Below are 19382 nucleotides of genomic sequence, written 5' to 3'. Positions count from 1 at the left end.
GTTACAGAACGCATTGTTTTCGGAATTCCAAAAACAACGCCTTCTGTTTCTTCTTCTGCACATGCTCAGTCAAGCGCTTGCAAATAGTGTCCGTCCCTGCTTTGCGGTGACCGCCAAAGGTAAGTCACTCTAGAGCCTGTCAAAACTGTCCAAATTGATTGAAATGTGTACACATGCTTTGTATTAGTCTGTATACATTTATATTTATGTGCTATTTATATTTAAAATGTATATATACATTTTAAATCTAAAAGCACACAAATATAAATGAATAGAGACTAATATAAAGCCTGTGTACACATGGCCTGATTCTGCAAGGATTGTAATTGCAAAGCTGCACGCAGGCTATAGATATATGATGTATGCAGGCAGGCAGCTTTGCAATTGCGACCCTTGCAGATATGGTAATGCAGCAGGAGACATCACACCTCCTGTGCATTACTTATCCTAGCTGAGTTGTCCAATGCAGCTTCGGATAATCTGCGTAACAGCGGCCGGCTGCGTTGACCCATGGGATCCCGCACCCTGCCGCTGCAGTTTAAAGGAAGAGGTCAGGAAATCTCCATCAGCCGATGGAGATCCTGGTTTCTTCCCTCCCCCGCACAGGCGGGACACACCTCCGTTTTGGGAAATCGGAGGGCATCGCCGCCCCCTCCCCACCCACAAACGGCAGCAGACTGTCAATCAATTTAGGCAATTTTGACAAGTTGGAGATGTACTTACACTCAGCGGTCACTGCAAAGCAGGGACGGAGACTGGGACGAGTTTCAAGATCCTGCAGGAACTTATGGGAAAATTTCCCTCTGTTCCTACACTTTTTGGGAAATGTATTTTCTTCAAATAACACCATTCTGAGATGGTGTTATATAAAGTAAATATTTTTTGAGTAATTTAATGCTTTTTGCTTTGCTGAATAGGAAAAAGCATTAAAGCACTGTAGAGATCAATGGCTGATCCCGATAGTGTTGTTCTCTATGAGATGGGAATTAATTGTGTTATCCTCTCCGTTAACCCATCGCTGAATAGTGGATTTACTTAAAAAAATGCAGAAATTATAACTTTCGCATTTTTTATGTAAAAAAAATAATTGCTGAATAGACCCCAATATCATGTCAGACTGGATGTGCACACTGTGGATATTTTGGAATGTTGCAGTTGTCTATGTAAGGGTGTACAGGTGCAAAGGTAGATATGTAGATATGTGCCATAAATGACCCATATTCTATTGCTCTGTGTCCTAAACAATAATTAAGCCTTGGAGCAGCATCCAATGTACCTAGAAAAAGGCTTTTCTTTGAGGCCTAAAGTTGTAAAGTGTGATTATAAAGTTGCTCCATTCTTAAAGATGATTACTCTTGCATGTTTTGCAGCAGAGAGACTCAGTTCTGCTTATTGTTTTGTTTTTCAATGCAGAAGTAGTGTTACCATATAGGGGGATTCAATTCTTTGCGATGTCCGAAAAGTGTCGGAATGCCATTACCTATCGGCCACTAACATCAATAGTTTTCCCTCACACCCAATAGAGAGCGTAGGGAAATTAGTGATGTTGGGTTACCTTAATTCTCTGGGAAGTGCACAGCTGAACATCGTGACACAAAGCTGAGGACTGAACTCTCCCCATAGATATTATTTCACAGTTTGTAATTGATTTTGCACAATCTGAAGCTTGTTCCCACACTGCTGTCTGTACTTTACTTTCTCTTTACTACTCTATATAATTCTTCCTACTTTGGAACTTTGAGGAAGCTCAAGCTAGGGCATCTAATTTGCCAGGTTAAGCATTAGATCTGCTAGGAAACTTAAGAGTTTCACGATAGTCTTTCCTGTAACTGTTCTCAGTATTTTATTTATTTATTTATTAACAGTTTCTTATATAGCGCAGCATATTCCATTGCGCTTTACAATTGGAAACATAAATAGAACAAAACTAAGGCCCTGCTCGCAAGCTTACAATCTATAGTATTGACCTTATTGTGACTCTACTGTTTCATTCTGTCTCCTAATTGTGGGTAATTCAATAGACATTGGACATAACATTTGTCTGGAAAGATCCAGTTAGTAATAAAAAAACAATGAATAAAACTATGATTAATATATAATTACACTACAAAATTATACAATGACCAATCAACAACAAACTGACAGAGCATCAACAACACATAAATGACAAAACAGTGAGAATCAGTGATAAGTAGTACCAGTGCTCAGCAGCACAAGCCTACCTCACACAAGGATGGCACTAAGGGCCTGATTCAGAGATGGATGCAAATCCCATTACTACTGCATTTTTGTATGCATCAACGTGCAAAAATATCCAAATGTCGCAGCCAACTAGATTTTCATTCAGTCGTCCACCGACATCTTCGCATATCCAACGGACTGTATACAAAGATGCAGCATCGGAGGCAGATCAGTCGATTATCTAACTTCTGAGTAACCCTATAGTTACTCAGAATGGCCAATGCAACTGAGACGCCTTTGCATCTGCATACGGGATTGTGGGCATAATGGTTGTGACATGCCTACATTTGAGTCACCACCTCCCCCTTCCCTGTTGCCCCCCACATATGGTCCCTTCCTGCAAATCATTTTGCGAATTTATCCTCACTGTAATCGACAACGGTAATATGTTGGAACGCATGCGCCGTCTGACTCTGAGGTATGCACGGGAATTAAAACATTGGCCAGCTGCGAAAATATCGAGTTTGTGTCCATCTCTGAATCAGGCCCTAAGTTGGAAGTAGAGCTAGTAGCAAAGGCAGAGGAGTTAGGAAGACTGATAAGCTTGAATAAAGAGGTGCATTTTGAGAGCATATTTGAAGCCTTGGAGACTAGTGTCTAATAGGACATGTCAGTTTGTTCTACAGATCTGGAGCAGTATGGGCATAGTGCAAAGGGAGTGTGAAGAGGGAATTAGTGTGACAGTGAGGCGGTGGTCATTGGTAGAATGCAGGTGGTGCAAGGGAGTGTAGACTGAAATGAGGTTGGAGATGAGGGCTTTGCGGGTCAGGGTGAGGAGTTTGAACTTGACTCTATGTGAGACCAGGAGCCTGTGTATTGTTTGGCAGAGAGGGGCAGCCAAGGTAGAGCGGTGAGAGAGGAAAACAAGGTTGGCAGTGGCGTGTAAGATAGTTTAAAGAGAGACAATGTGGTATATGAGAAGACCAGAAAGAAGGAGGTGACTGTAATTGGGGCAAGATATAATGAGGGAGTGAATAAGAATTTTGTCTGCTTCCAATTAAAGAAAGAGCCGGATCCTGGAGATGTTGCAGAGGTGAAATCAGCAGGAATGGGAGAGGGACTCAATATAGAGAGTTAGGCAGAGGGTGAAGTGGAGGAGGACTCCCAGGCAGAAGGCTTGAGAGAGAAGACAGTAAGGATAGCAAAACATTTGTTTATTTAATAATGAAGTGTTCAAATAGTTTTCCAGTTTATCACTGTTTATGTATTACTGTATTCAGGGCTAGCCCAAGTCCAAGTCCAAATCAGGTGAACGGTGTAGGAATTACAACGGTTTCTATATGTGCCTCCCACTTTTTAAGGGGCCAAAAGTAATGGGACAAACTAAACAATCCTAAATCTAACTTTCACTTTTTAATACTTTGTTGCAAATCCTTTGCAGGCAATTACAGCCTGAAGTCTGGAACACATAGACATCACCAGACGCTGGGACGCTGCAAATGTCTTCAGTTCCTGCTTGTTCTTGGGGTATTTTCCCTTCAGTTTTGTCTTCATCAAGTGAAATGCATGCTCAATCGGATTCAGGTCAGGGGATTGACTTGGCCATTGCATAACATTCCACTTTTTAGCCTTAAAAAACTCTTTGGTTGCTTTTGCAGTATGCTTCAGGTCATTGTCCATCTACACTGTGAAGCGCCGTCCAATGAGTTCTGAAGCATTTGACTGAATATGAGCATATAATATTGCCCGAAACACTTCAGAATTCATTCTGCTGCTTTTGTCAGCAGTCGCATCATCAATAAATACAAGGGAACCAGTTCTATTGGCAGCCATACATGCCCACGTCATGACACTACCACCACCAAGCTTCACTGATGAGGTGGTATGTTTTGGATCATGAGCAGTTCCTTTCCTTCTCCATACTCTTCTCTTTCCATCACTCTGGTACAAGTTGATCTTTGTCTCATCTGTCCATAGGATGTTGTTCCAGAACTGTAATGGCTTTTTTAGATGTTGTTTGGCAAACTCTAATCTGGTCTTCCTGCTTTTGTGGCTCACCAATGGTTTACATCTTGTGGTGAACCCTCTATATTCACTCTTGTGAAAACTTCTCTTGATTGTTGACTTTGACACATATACACCTACCTCCTGGAGAGTGTTCTTGATTTGGCCAACTGTTGTGAAGGGGTTTTTCTTCACCAGGGAAATAATTCTTCTGTCATCCACCACAGTTGTTTTCCGTGGTCTTCCGGGTCTTTTGGTGTTGCTGAGCTCTCCGGTGCATTCTTTCTTTTTAAGAATGTTCAAAACAGTTGATTTGGCCACTCCTAATGTTTTTGCTATCTCTCTGATGGGTTTGTTTTGATTTTTCAGCTTAATGATGTCTTGCTTCACTCATAGTGACAGCTCTTTGGATCTCATATTGAGAGTTGACAGCAACTGATTCCAAATGCAAATGTCACACCTAGAATCAACTCCAGACCTTTTACCTGCTTAATTGATAATGAAATAATGAGGGAATAGCCCACACCTTTCCATGAAATAGCTTTTGAGTTGATAGTCCCATTACTTTTGGCCCCTTAAAAAGTGGGAGGCACATATAGAAACCGTTGTAATTCCTACACCGTTCACCTAATTTGGATGTAATTACCCTCAAATTAAATCAGAAAGTCTGCATTTAAAGCACATCTTGTTTGTTTCATTTCAAAGCCATTGTGGTGGTGAATAGAGGCCTCTGCACTAGGGGGAGGGTTAGGGTTAGGCATAACCAACCCGTATAGACATATCAGGCAATTTATGCATATTTGTAAGGTAGAACTAATGATTTTTAACATTCAGTCTAGGATCTGAATTGGTCTTTTCTTGAATACACATGCACCATATAACCAAAAGCTTATTTTTGACCTTATGTCTATCACCAATTACCTGAAACTATTTTCTGTGTTGAGCTTATAGTTTGGAAGGACTAAGGGCCTGAATCAAACATGCACGACGATGTTCATGTTTGCTGCCACGCATGCTGAGTGTACATGCAAATGCGCTGTTGTGTACGGATATGCTGATATTAGAAATGGCGAGGGAAAACCATGGACGTTCTTGGGTGGTGACTAGGAGGTGGCTTTCTTCATCAAGACTTTATAAGGAAAAGACCAAACCTAAAAAACATAGGGCCAAGTTTGCTGCAATTACACTTACACTGCATGCTTGTACCTAAATGCAGTTACTGCCCTGTATGGCGAGATGCTTTGTACCAGCCCTATCCTTGGTGCAAGAGATCTACCTCAAATCAGAGAGATCAAAGCTTATGCACAACTCACCACAGCCAGCTTCCGTTTACACGCTCTCAATGAATCCTCATTCAACTTAGCCTATGTATGAATGCCCCATTATAATACAGAATACGACAATTTAGCCACAAGTGGAGATACAACTGATAAGTGTGCAGCTCTGCAGATGTGTACTGTATACCCGGCTATGCATGCAATATGCGCCTGCTAAAAAACGCAAGATCCATCGCAAAATGAACTGCATGCAACTCTGATTTTACTCTATACAGTGTAAAGAGTGCACCTAAACGAGTGTAGGTGGTGTGTATGCTATACACGATATCCTTCGCCTAGTTAGACTGGAAGAACGTTAGACTTAGCTGCTATTTGCAGTGGATTACTGGGTAGAATCAGTGTGTGGAGTCATGTGGCTTTGAATTTCATAGACCCAGATGTCCAGAATTGTGCTGCAAAATGTTTGTACCAAAGATATTTTGTGAGCTAATGCTGTTGGGTACAATACAAAATAATAATAGCTAAATAAATTACTTATTATATGATAACTTTGCAGTCTAAGGGGCCTATGTATCAAAGCTTGATGAGAGATAAAATTGTGAGAGAAAAAGTATTAACCAATCAGCTCCTAACTGTCATTTTTCAAACACAGCCTATAAAATGTAAGTTAGAAGCTGATTTGTTGGTGATTTATCGCTCACAATTTTATCTCTCATCAAGCTTTGATACATACAGTAGGCCCCAATGTATCTAAGCAAATATGGAGTAAAGAGCAGCACATTTCTACTCTTTCCTGCGTATTTATCTCAACAAACACTTTGGGCAGCTGTATGTTTGGGTCATAACCAGAGGAGGAGCTATGGCAGAGTATTTGGCCTGTTGTGCAGCTTTGTCCTGTCCTCTTCGCGCCCGTATCCGTTATCGCCTCCGCACTGTTTTAAAGCAGAAATATGACCTAATTTTACAATTGGTGAAATTCTGCATCAAAAAGTGTGCAGAGTGCTGCAAGTTAGTAGTGAGACAATAACTTACTGATTGTAATCAAATTGCAAAAATTGTGAGAACATAGGGGTGAATTCAATTCAGCGTGAGCTCCCGGAGCTATTCAATTCAGTGCGCTCTGTGGTCGGAGAAAGCCGGTTATCGTGCCTAAACAAGGGTGTTAAGACGCGGTAACCGGCATTCTCTAACCAAAGTGCCGTGCTGTTAGCGCCGCGCTATGCAGAAAAACAGCTGCGCACCCAGCACTTTGGTCAGATTTCTCCTCGCATCCCATGGGGGGTGCGATAAGAAATCCTTAGCTCGCCCAAACAGGGCAGTGTATTGAATAGCTTCGGGAACTCCCTCCCGTCGCTATTCAACATCGCGCTGTATTGAATTCCCCCCATTGGATGCAAAATTTAAGAAGACGATATAGGGAATCGTAGTTATGATTATGGTGGGATAAGCTTGTACGTTACTAACAAGCTGCACGTCTTTACATTTCAGAATGGAGTTAGTAAAGGTGGATTGCATGAAATAGCTTTCATGTAGGTAACACAGCCTAGCATTTTTTATTCCTTTTAAGGCTATTTAATTTTACTTATGTTCAAATAAAAAACCCACAATGGATAAACATGAACGAAGTAGACAGCCCCACATGTAGTCAGAACCATCATGAATGTGGTTTAAAACTGTCCTTACTACAAACCACAATCAGAAAACCAGTTTCACTTTGGGTTTGCACTTACAATTCAATATTGTTGATTCTACTATACTTTAATTGCATTATCACAAACTATATTCTTTAGGTCCTAGCTGTTATTTTCTGTTTTTACCTTGTTATGTGATATGTGTAAGTAGGAGATGTTATTTGGTCATCAAGGTATTACATATGTCAAAAATCACATTTGTCTGTTTTCTGTGATCATGCGTTCTGCACTGTTATGGTGCATACACAGGGTCAGATTTGTCAGATCATCGATTTCGTTGAACGATTGAATGATTTCAACAAAGATTTGAATGATTTTATCATCGATGAATGATTTCTGACATTAATTAAAATGAATGAAATCGTCCAAACCTTACTGCAAACACAGTCGATGTCAGATATCGTTATCTGACATGCAGGAACGTGCATCGTTGGTCGATGCATGCCCCACATGTCAAAGATAAGAACGATTGAACGATTTTTACAATCGTTATCATTCAGATCTTTAACAAAATCTGACCGTGTGTATGCAGGATTTGGAAATGCACATCCCATGTGTGTAATTCTTGTGGATTGGAAGATGAAAATCAAGAAAATATATTGCACACGTGAAAACATCACAGCACTACTAAAACATTTGGCCCATCTTATTAATTTAAATTCTTTGACCCTCACTTTCATTTTAAATACCTTACATAACTTAGTGTATCAGAGACTATGGGTAGGCAGACGCACTGGTTTCCACTGAACAGTGGTACCTAAAATATCGGTATATTGGGGTAACCAAGTACGTTCTGAATTATGGCATGTAATGCCTAGATAAGGAGGGGAATTGAAACAAATGGTGGTGCTCCCAAGAGCAATGAAACAATGTAGGAGAGGGAGATTTCTATAACTTTTATTTTACGTAAGGGACTTTTCTGATAGAACATAACTTAAAAAAAAACACATTTAATTTAGGAATTGTTACTATTTTCATTATATTATTAAACAAATCAAATGCTGCAGAAACTGAAAGCCTCTGACAAAATTAGGAAAAGCAGATGCATAAAATTATAGCAACGAATATACAGCTGATGAATATATTCTTAACTCCTGTATAATTAGAGTTAATTCTTTGACACATGATATCATCAGATTTAAGATAATCAGTACTTTCCCGTTAGTTGCATTATAATATAAATGTTCACATATACATAAGCAATACAGGTAAATTTTTGACACGTGGTGTCATCTGCTTTAGAGTAGAGAGATAGAAAGATGGAAATAACACATACTGGGGGTGGTTCAGTTCAGCACAATGTGAAATAGCCCCGAGAAGGCATTCCCAGAGCTATACAATTGACCATGCTGTTAAATCCGACTAGAACTACTTAAGTTGGAGAATGCTGGTTACCGTGCCTAAAGCAAGGTATTTAGTCGCAGTAACCACCATTCTCCAACTAAAGTGCCAGCCACGAGGCTGTTAGCGCCGCTCTAAGACAGATAAACAGCATCGTGGTCGGAACTTAATTCGGATTTCTGCTTGAACCTCAGGATGGAGCGAGCAGAAATCCTGTAGTCGGACTCAGCAGTGTGGTCAATTGAATAGCTCCGGGAACTCCTTCCTGCACTGAATTAAATTGCCCCCACTGTATGTACCGGGCTTTTACTATTGTCCATTTTTCATAGATATTAAATGGCTAATGACAGCACACTATTGGTACACATAACAAAGTAAAGCTGCATCTGCTTTTAACTTTAGTGTATCTCAAGTTGGGAGAACACTTCTGGTTGGTCTGCAGAAAAAACTTTAGTTTGAAGTAGGCAAATTATTTACTAAATATTTATAATCATTAGTGCAAATAAATTTTTTCTCGAAAGCATCCCGGTATACTTATACTATCACAGTTGTATAGGCTTGTATTCTATTATGCGTGTGTATATTCACTAGATAGATTCAGAAAGTATAGAAAAAGAGCTCCATTATTATATGTCCAGCTTCTACTTTTGGCCATTTTATCCCTAAGACATTGAAATGGTCAATGAGAGAGCCAGAGACATATAAACCAGAGCGCAGTATGCTTCTGCTTTCAGTAATGGCCTCCAATGGATTACAGTTGTAAATTTGCTGTATACCGATGAGAGAGAGCATTGAAAAAGAGAATAGTAAAGTGATACTGAATAGTTGTGCTCGCTCCTTCTCTGGGCAATAGTAAGGGACCTTGTATGTCCATTACAAAGTTCCCATTTGTGGTAATAAACTGTCTGACGCGTGTTTCGCAGTGGAGGACCTGCTTTAGCACAAATATTCTGAGTCAGTCTGACTTGGGATACCTTTGATAAAGCCAGTCCTCCACAATTTATCCCTTGTCAAAGTCGCTTGGATCCTTACTGTTGCCCATTTTTCTTGCTTCAAACACATCAACTTCAAGAACTGGCTGTTCACTTGCTGCCTAATATATCCCACCACATGACATGTGCCATCCATTGTAATAAGATTATCAATGTTATTTACTTCTTTTGTCAGTTGCTTTAATGTTATGGCTGATGTGTGTGTGTGTGTGTGTGTGTGTGTGTGTGTGTGTGTGTGTGTGTGTGTGTGTGTGTGTGTGTGTGTGTGTGTGTCAAATCGAAATGGAAATACAAATTACTTTTTTTATAAAGTTATACTATTATTGTACTATTATATGCCTGCTGTGTTATGGTGCGTAAACACGGTGTCACCAACCTGACAATGACCAACGATGCGTGTTCCCGCACGGACGATAAAATATCTTTCATCGTCCATGCATGCAGTCCAACTTGGACAATATCGTCAATTTTGCCTGTTGAGAGATGTGGCTGGATTACTTAACTGAAAGATATCTTTCGAAGATCTTTCAAAGATAGATCTGTAGCTGCATACACACGTAAAGATTTTCTGTCCAACCATCCAACTAGTTGATTGGTTGGAATGGAAATCTTTACGTGTGTATGCAGCTTTACAAAGATATCCTTCAAGTCGTTGGTGGTAGAGATCGTGCCGTGTGTATGCACCATTAGACTTAAATATACTTTTACATTCTCCTATTGTACATTGAAAGCGACATAGTTCCCATAAAGATCATTGCTTGCATGGTTTGGGTATGATATGTGGATAGTCATAATCTCACCATGTGAAAGTTAACATGGTCATAATGTCGATGTTGGTCAGGTCCCTTCATCTTCTAGACAGTGATGAAATGTTGTCATGTCCTGGCGGTCATGTGACTGTGACTTCGAGGTCAGACCTTCGATCATCTGGGCCTAATGCTAACCTCCCCCCTCCAGCCTAACCCTAACCTCCCCCCATAGCCTAACCCTAACCTCCCCGTTGCAGCCTAACCCTAACCTCCCCCCGCAGCCTAACATTAACCGTCCCCCCGCAGCCTAACTCTAACCTCTCCTGCAGCCTAACCCTAACCTCCTCCCAAAGCCTAAATCTCCCACTCGCAGCCCACCCCTAATGTTGACATTGTCAACATGTTGCCTGTCAACATTTTAGCAACTTTGACATCAGAACTGTCAACATGCATGTCAACATTGTCAAGCTTTTGACTGCTTCCCACTGATACCTATGCTTTAGTTCAGATATTATTGTATATTGTGCTCAAAAGAGAAACTCTTGTGATCTTGAAATCTTGCACTTAATTCTGACTCAAACCACCAGTAAACAGATTAATTTTACTCCTCTAATTCCTGTAATACATTTTTGCATGATACTTTCCCAGACCGCCCTCTCTTAGCCCCCTCACTATGTGGATGGGAATGAGGCATGGTAGTATCGCGCTCAGTAAACGTCTCTGGCACATGCTGAATCCACTCCTCATAGAAATACATTTTCCAAACTTCATTCACAGACTGTGATACATATTGGTGTTATTACTGTGGTTTACACTGATCAGAACAATAGAAAATGTTACCAGTCAAGATGAGTAAAAGTTACCTGTGAGTCATTTCTATGAAAGCACATTATCAGCAGGTGTTCATAAACCACATCATGTTACACTTATTACATAAAAGACAAATGATATTTATTTACAGACAGTTGGAAGAATCGTGATTGACTTTATGTGGCATACAATATGCACGTCACATTTTTATGTTGTATCACAATAAAAAGACTTTCTTTATACAGATCTTGTTTATTCTTTTATTTTTCATATCATATTTTATGAAAAATAAATTAGATATTTATTATATATGAGGGCTGATTGAAAAGTAAATTAAATCACACATCTCTGACGTAATCTCACAGACACGTCTTCCTCATTCGCCATTACGAAACATACGAAGATCTTCCTCTCGCTGTGACCAAACAAAGAAGACAACGGCGGTCCAACCGCAGGTTCAGACACATCAATATATGAGCTTCACAATAACCAGCATAGTGTTGCCATGTCTACCTGTGGGACTGAAAAACAAAGGCAGTCTCGTTACTTTTCAATTAGCCCTCATATATTTCATAATTATTTTTTTTTCCACCATTTATTTTATTTCTTTCCGAATGCCATTGTTATTGCTATAGTATGCATATTAAACGGAAGAAATAATAAGCAAATATTCTCATAGCACAGTATGAATGCACCACTGCTTTCAAGAACCACTTTGTTTTCTTCTAGCAGTCATAAATGAATGAAGATGCATATGTCAATAAACAATATATTGTGGCGAGAGCAGGGTAATAAAGAAAACATAAAAGTTAATCCTGCTGAAAACATAAAAGTAAATCTAACTAAACAAAATTATTCCCTCAGAGTTGACTTAATGTCCCTCTCCAAAAACAGAAGTCTTTAGCACAGTACTTACATTCAGTAATTACAGTGTCTCTCAACAGGCTTCTGACCTGATCCCCAAGCAGTGAGAGGCTGATACACTTTTAGCCTCTTACAGGTGGTCTGGCAATCAAGTCTGATAATTAACTTCTGTCTACCAGATAGAAGGTAAAAACCTGGGATATATATATCTCCCCTTGACATCCTTTGAAGTGTTCTGTATATATATATATATATATATATATATATATATATTGTGATAGGAGCACTGGAGAAGTTAGGTATGGCATGTATGTGTGTCCCAGATTCCTGTAATATGTATTTTAACCCCCAGGAAAAGTCTGTTTTACAAACAAATCTGAGTGTCGGCTTTTGGTCAAAGCCGGAGAATGGGTCCTGGGGATGAGAGAGAGAAGGGAGGGCTCCATCCACAGGGCCGTTTCAGGTGTTAGGCCTTTCAGCCTGAGAGCAGGCTAATTAGGGATTACACCTGGAAGTGGCTCAATATAGCTGGGTAAGAGTTTATACGCAGTGTCTCACACACCCTGGGGAGAACAGACACAGAGGTTTGTTCAGAGACACTGTGACCTTTTGAAAGTGCTGTGTTTGTGGTGAGGCAGTAGGCCTTGCCACTTGTAGAGAGGAAATTACCTGTCTAGTCAGTGCCCAGCAGGGCTAGGGGTTATTTTATGTTTGGTTTGTTTGTCTATTGGTGTTGCACAATAAAAACTGGTGCCGACCAGCTTGCACGAAAACCCACAACTGTTTCCTGGCTGCTGTGTGTAAGGAGGTGTCCACCTACCCCAGGAGAGGGACCCCTACCCCGATCATATCACAATATATATGCACTGTATATATATATATGTATGGATGTGTCCACATATATCTTACTTCCTTGCGCATTAAATGCATTAATATATAATAATATGTGTCCTCTTGCATCCTTGCCGCTGGCTCTGCAAATATGCGCACGCATCGCGCCATGCAATTAGCTGCGGCTGCGTGCGCCACGGTACGCCATTCCATGTGCTGTGTTTGCACCATGCAATCCTAAGGGGTTGCAGGTGCGAATGCAGCGCACGTACTCATTCGAGGGCACACTTCTCACACTATGCATGGCACGATTTGCAGCACAAACGGTAAAGATGCGATTTACTGTTTCCATTTCCATCTCACCACTCCAGTAACACATTAATCCTTCAACTCTATAATAATGCATACCCTCCCTCACTGCTATAGTAAGACATTACCCTCCCTCACCTGTGTACTAACACATTTCACTTCCTTACCTCTGCAGTAACACATTTCCCTCCGTCACCCTTGTTGTAACACATTTGACATTCCCCTCACCTGTATAGAAATACAATCTCTCCCTTACACCTGTAGTAACACATTACCCTCACTCACACCTGTAGTAACTTATTCCCCTCCCTCAGCACATTCCCCTCCCTCAACCATGTTGTAACACATTTTCTTCCCTCACCCCATAGTAACCCATGTATCATTCCCCTCCCTCACTTGTGCAGTAACACATTCCCCTCTCACCTGTGTAGTAACAAATTCCCCTCCTTCACCTGTGTTGTAACACGTTCCCCTTCCATACCTCTGTAGTAACACATTCCCTTCCCTCATCTCTATAGTGACTCATTTCCCTCCCTCATGTGTGTAGCAACACATCCACCTCCCTCACCTCTATAGCAACTCATTTCCCTATCACTGTTGTAACCCATTTTCCTCTCACCTCTGTAGTAACACATTCCTTTCCCTCACTATTCAAATAGGGGAGCCACACCAACTGCTAGTGATGTTTGGCCGCACTTGGGGTAAAGTTGGTGTTTGAATATTGAACTGTGCTACAGCCACGATGAGTTAGACAGGACATTGCACAGGGGAGGAAAACTTTTAGTCCTTTTCAGCCCCTTAGGAGTCAAATTTTGAAAAATCCTGAGTACCTACGTCATGGAAGGAGTATTCTCCCAGATTTTCATGTTTCTAGGTTCATGAGTTCAGGTTGGGCATTGATGAGTCAATCAATGAGATTAATGTACTAAAATGAGAGTTTAAAGAAGTGGAGATATTGCCAATAGCAACCATTCAGATTCTAGCTATTTTCTTCTGGAAGGTTCTAGTCAAATGTTAAGTAGAATCTGATTGGTTGCTATGGGCAACATCTCCACTTGTAAAAACTCTCTCTTTAGTAAATATACAACAATGAGTCAGTCAGTCAGAACATTTTATTTGCCCGGGTTTAAATCTTCAAGTTATTAAGTTATCAATGAGTCGGATGTAACTGTCAACATTTTATAAATAATTAGCAGCTTAGTAGCTCTTCCAACACACCAATGAGGAAAGTTCTGCCTGGTGAACTGCACCGTGAGGTCCGACCAGGATCCGAACCACTACAGTAGGCATCCCAGACCAATTGCCAACCCTTTATTAAGTTTTCATCAAAATCCATCCAGTGGAGGCCTAGAACAACTCCTCGGGTCAAAGTTCTGCCCAGTGTACACCAGCGGGAGTCTGACCAGGACCTCAAGCCCCTAGTATGTCTTCTGGGATCCAGTGTTACCACTCTGTGAAGTTTTCGTCCAAATCCATCCAGTGAAAGACTCAGAATAGGCTCCCGGGTCAAAGTTCTGCCCAAAATACGCACACAGGAGGACCGACCAGGACCCTAACCCCTATAAAACCTGGCCAGGATCCAACTGGACCACCTCGCATTGGTTTCATTCCATACGGTGTAGGGGTGTCCAAATGCATAGCCAGACAAACAAACAGACCAATTAATTTTACTGTTTTTGAACCATATATATGATATGGTTCAAAAACAGTAAAATGTGTACTTACTCTGTGCTAAAATAAGGAATTACAATTATGACAATAATACAGTGTTACCAACTTGGCCGCACTTCCAGACACATTCCAGGCACTTCCAGACACATTCCCGGCCAAGAATGGATCCAAAAATTCAATAAATACAAAAATATCCAGATGGCACCACAAATGTATAATACAGAATATTTAATCCTTAACGAGTCCAAAAATGGTACTTATTTTGTATGTATTTGCTTTCCACACTTTGGTGTTTTCCGGTTGGGGTAGTGTAATAGAGTAGATGGTATCTTCAACGAGGAGATGATTACAGATGGTAGGTCTTTATACAGTCAGGTCCTATAATGAGACCCTTGCTCAAGAAGTACCCATAGAGTAGCTCTGTACAACAGGTTTTAGTGTGAAGTATTGCAAATGTATTTTGCTTTAAATTTAACAGTCAAAAACATACAGTATACATAAAATACTTCAATTAATAATAGAACACCACCAATGTTGTATTGGCAACAATATTCTTTTATCTGTTATTGGGATAAAGGTTCTTGACTGTTGATAGACCAATATGGCGGTTCCATATAAAATCAACCAACGTGTTTCATCCATAGCACTCATCAGGGGTATAGTAAGCCATTATAGGTAATGCATATCAAACAAAATTATTTTTGATCAAAACATGGTTGGTGGTAATATAAATGTAGTTCATCCAGGGAATCGTACATAGGGGGTGAGTAGGTACAGGAACGGAATGCAAAGCTGCACGCAAGCAGCTTTGCAATTCCGTCTTTGAAAATATGCAAATGCAGCAAGAGGTGTCTGACAATCCCCTGCTGCATTTGCGATCCCAGCACTGTGACCTGATTGTAGCAATGGACGGATCCGGGCAGCGGCCAGCTGAGTAAGCCTCTGTCCTTGCCCCACCATGTAAAAAGGAGCCCACATTTCCAGGAATGCCAGCCATCCAAACCCCCTGCACTGCCCCTTAAATTCCTCTGCCTGTCAATCAGGTAGAGGCATAGCAGGGACTGCGTGCGATCACGCAGGACCTGCTCTGCACATTCACAGAATGGGTCCTGCACACGCGTAGATTCCTGATAATGGGGATTTTGAGTTCAGCCCTATAGACCACTGGTGGGTGATGTGAACTCCAGAGAGATTAAATATATATTCTATACGTAATTACCAGCCATCTTCCAACTGTCAAGAAAGACTAGTATCTGATGCTCTTACATCAAATTGCAGTGTGCTTTAACAGCAATCATACATGCTACATGCAGGGCCATATTAAGAGAGGAGAGGGTCCATGTGCAGACCCAGTGCAGCCCCCCTCTGGCAGCAAAGTAGATTCTGGCTTGGTACTAGAATCTACTGGCGCCCGCAAATTATTCCAGGGGACATCTCTACTGCGCATGCGCAAGTCACTGGGAAAATGGCCTCAGCCATTTTCCCTGTGACTTTTGCTGCTCTGTAGAGCAGCACTCTGCACACTGTGGAGAGGTAATTATAACTATATATGGATGGAGGGTGTGTGGTGGGGGCACCCCGTGGACCTAGGGGCCCATGTGTGCCGCACACCCTGCACCCATTCTAAGTGAAATGTCACGGCTGAGCTGACTTTCGGGAAGTGCCGTCCCTAGAGGACTTCGCTTTTTTTTATTTTAGGAAGACGTGGATGCCTACGTACATAGAGAAGAGGACATGTACAGGGATTGTAGGTGAGTATGTGTGTGTGGGAGTGTAATAAAGTTCTATTTTCAGAGTGGGTGTGTTTATTTTAATATTTATTTTGCAAGTGAACTAGAGGTACCAGCGGGCCCTTAATACCCTGCATGCTGGTACTTGTGGTTCTCCAAGTACCAGCATGTGTGGGAGGCTTGCTGGGACCTCTAGTTCTCCTGTAAAAGACAATTTTATTTAATCTATTTTTACACACAACCCGGCACCCATCAGGGGTCTCCACCTCCCCAGTGATCCGCGGCTTGAGCTAATTAGTGGTCAGGTATAATGCTTTGGCCAGGGAACCCAGTGAAAGAGTACCCCGGCTGTGGCATAACACCCCCGCTAGAAAGAGGCTGGTGCTGGTTTGGGAAAATATGGGGAACCTCTACATCTTTTGTACCCCGTATTTTCACAACCAGAAAAGTCTGGTGCTGGTTGTGCTTTTAGGGGGGATTTGTATGTTTGTCTAAGTAAAACTACTGATGTTTTTCCCATGTTCGATTGTGAGTGGGATTCGGTTTTACATTCGATTTGACATTTGGTTTTGCTTTTAGTAAATATCCCAAGGCAAAATCGAATGAAAACTGAATCCAAATCGAATGTGAAATCTCACAAAACTCAAAATTGAACATTAGTAAATATACCCCCCTGGGACCAATTTGTTATAGAAATGTATCAGCACATATTTTGTTATATGCGCCAAACACCACTAAACAAAAACTACTGCGCTAGTGACAAATTATTGATACTGTATATGGTATGTAGCTGTTGCAAGTCACGGTCACGACATGTTTCCCTCCAGCAATATACCTTCATCTGCCAGTATTTCGACTGGAGTCTTTCCGTCGGTTGCTAGGCGATCCGGACGCTGCAGGATGTCACATGTGAACCACAAAACAGCGTGATTGGATCCTTTTCTTATTTGTTCACGCTGGCCTTTTTCCGCCTCGCCGACTATAGCGTTTCCTTTTGGATCCCTCAGCTCTTCTGCATGGTCAGTGTTTGTTCTTCTTCCTTATTCCTAGCTTACTCTCACTTACCAGCTTCCATGCTGCTCCTTCAGTTTCTAAGCCGCAACTCAGGCTTCCACGCTATCTCAAGCCGCTCTACGAGCTCTCAAGTGACCACCGACTCTCAAGCCGCAGCACCGGCTCTCAAGCGCACCACCGGCTCTCAAGCCACATCACCGGCTTGCAAGCCGCACCAGCTCTCAAAGCTGCATCACCTGCTCTCAAGCCACACCACCAGCTCTCAAGCCACACCACTGGCTCTTTTTACCACACGTCAACATACCAGTTGCATCAAAATCTCCAGCTGTATTAGTCACACTTTTTCCCTCTCAAGCCGCACCACCGGCTCTCAAGCCGAATCAGCTCTCAAAGCCTCACCACCTGCTCACAATGCAGCATCACCGGCTCGCAAGCCACACCACCGGCTCTCAGGCCACACCAACGGCTCTAAAAGCCTCACCACCTGCTCACAAAGCCGCATCACCGGCTCTCAAGCCACATCACCGGCTCACAAGCCGCAGCGGCTCTCAAAGCTGCACCACCGGCTCTCAAAGCCGCACTGACTCTCAAAGCCGCATTACCTGCTCACAAGGCCACATCACTGGCTCTCTAGCAGCACTTTTGGCACTCAAAGCCACACCGCTTGCTCACCATGCCACACCACCGGCTCTCAAGCCACACCAGTGGCTTCAAGCTACATCACCGGCTCACAAGCCGCAGCGGCTCTCAAAGCTGCACCACCGGCTCGCAAGCTGCACTGACTCTCAAAGCCGCATTACCTGCTCACAAGGCCACATCACTGGCTCTCTAGCCGCACTTTCGGCACTCAAAGCTGCACCGCCTGCTCACCATGCCACACCACCGGCTCTCAAGCAGCACTACTGGCCCTCATAGCCGCACCACCTGCTCTTCAAGGCGCATCACCAGCTCTCAAGATGGCTCTTTTTACCACACATCAACATACCAGTTGCATAAAAATCTCCGGCTGTATTAGTCACACTTTTTCCCATCAAGCACCTACTCTGTCACATGAAACTCTGGTCTTCCTTGGTAATCTGTGTAAACCACAACTACTCCGAGTTTAAGTCCAGACGGCCACCTAAGTACCGGTGAACGTTATCAGTTCTAAGGGAAAAACGGGTGGCTGTTATTTACAGAAGACCTCATTGCCATAAGTTCTAGGGGGTTTACACAGTATGGCCTAGGAAACCATAACAGTAGCTTTAGTTTTACATAAAACATACAAATTATTAAAAGGTATGAATAATTATACATTGTATCAATTCATAGTATCCTAAAGAGCATTCATGAGAACCACAGTCCTCAGTTGAGGGCTGTGGAGCATATGTACTAAAACTTGCGGAAGTGTCTTAATTTTTTCAGTGTACGAGGGTGGTTTATTAAGTAAGGTAACAAGACCTGGAATCAATTTGTAATAGAAATGTATTGGCACATATAATTTTATATGCGCAAAGCACCGCTAAACAAAATAATTCTGTGCTGGTGACATTAATTGCCACAGAAAAATTGTAATAAGACAATGTATTGATATATAATATATAGCCTAAGTTTTACATAAAACATACAAATGATTAACAGGTATGAAATAAAAATATATAAATATACATTATATCAATTAATAGTATCCATGAAAACTATTTGTATCCAGTATGTGTCAATTATAATAGGTCACATTTAATAACACATGGATTTCCAAAGAATAAAACCATTCCCATTACTTATCCCGTATCATAAATACTTATCCCGTATCATAAATATTCAAAAAGGTAAGTATCAAAGGAGCTCATACACTTATTAAAAGCTATAAACCAGCAGTATCCATAAATTGAAAGTCACAATAACCCAAACCAGTGACAACTCCTTACCTGTCTGGCCA

This window comes from Taudactylus pleione, unplaced genomic scaffold (genome assembly GCF_031769625.1).
Source record: "Taudactylus pleione unplaced genomic scaffold, aTauple2 ptg000155l, whole genome shotgun sequence".
Classification (NCBI taxonomy): domain Eukaryota; kingdom Metazoa; phylum Chordata; class Amphibia; order Anura; family Myobatrachidae; genus Taudactylus; species Taudactylus pleione.
This window is presented reverse-complemented; position numbering follows the sequence as displayed.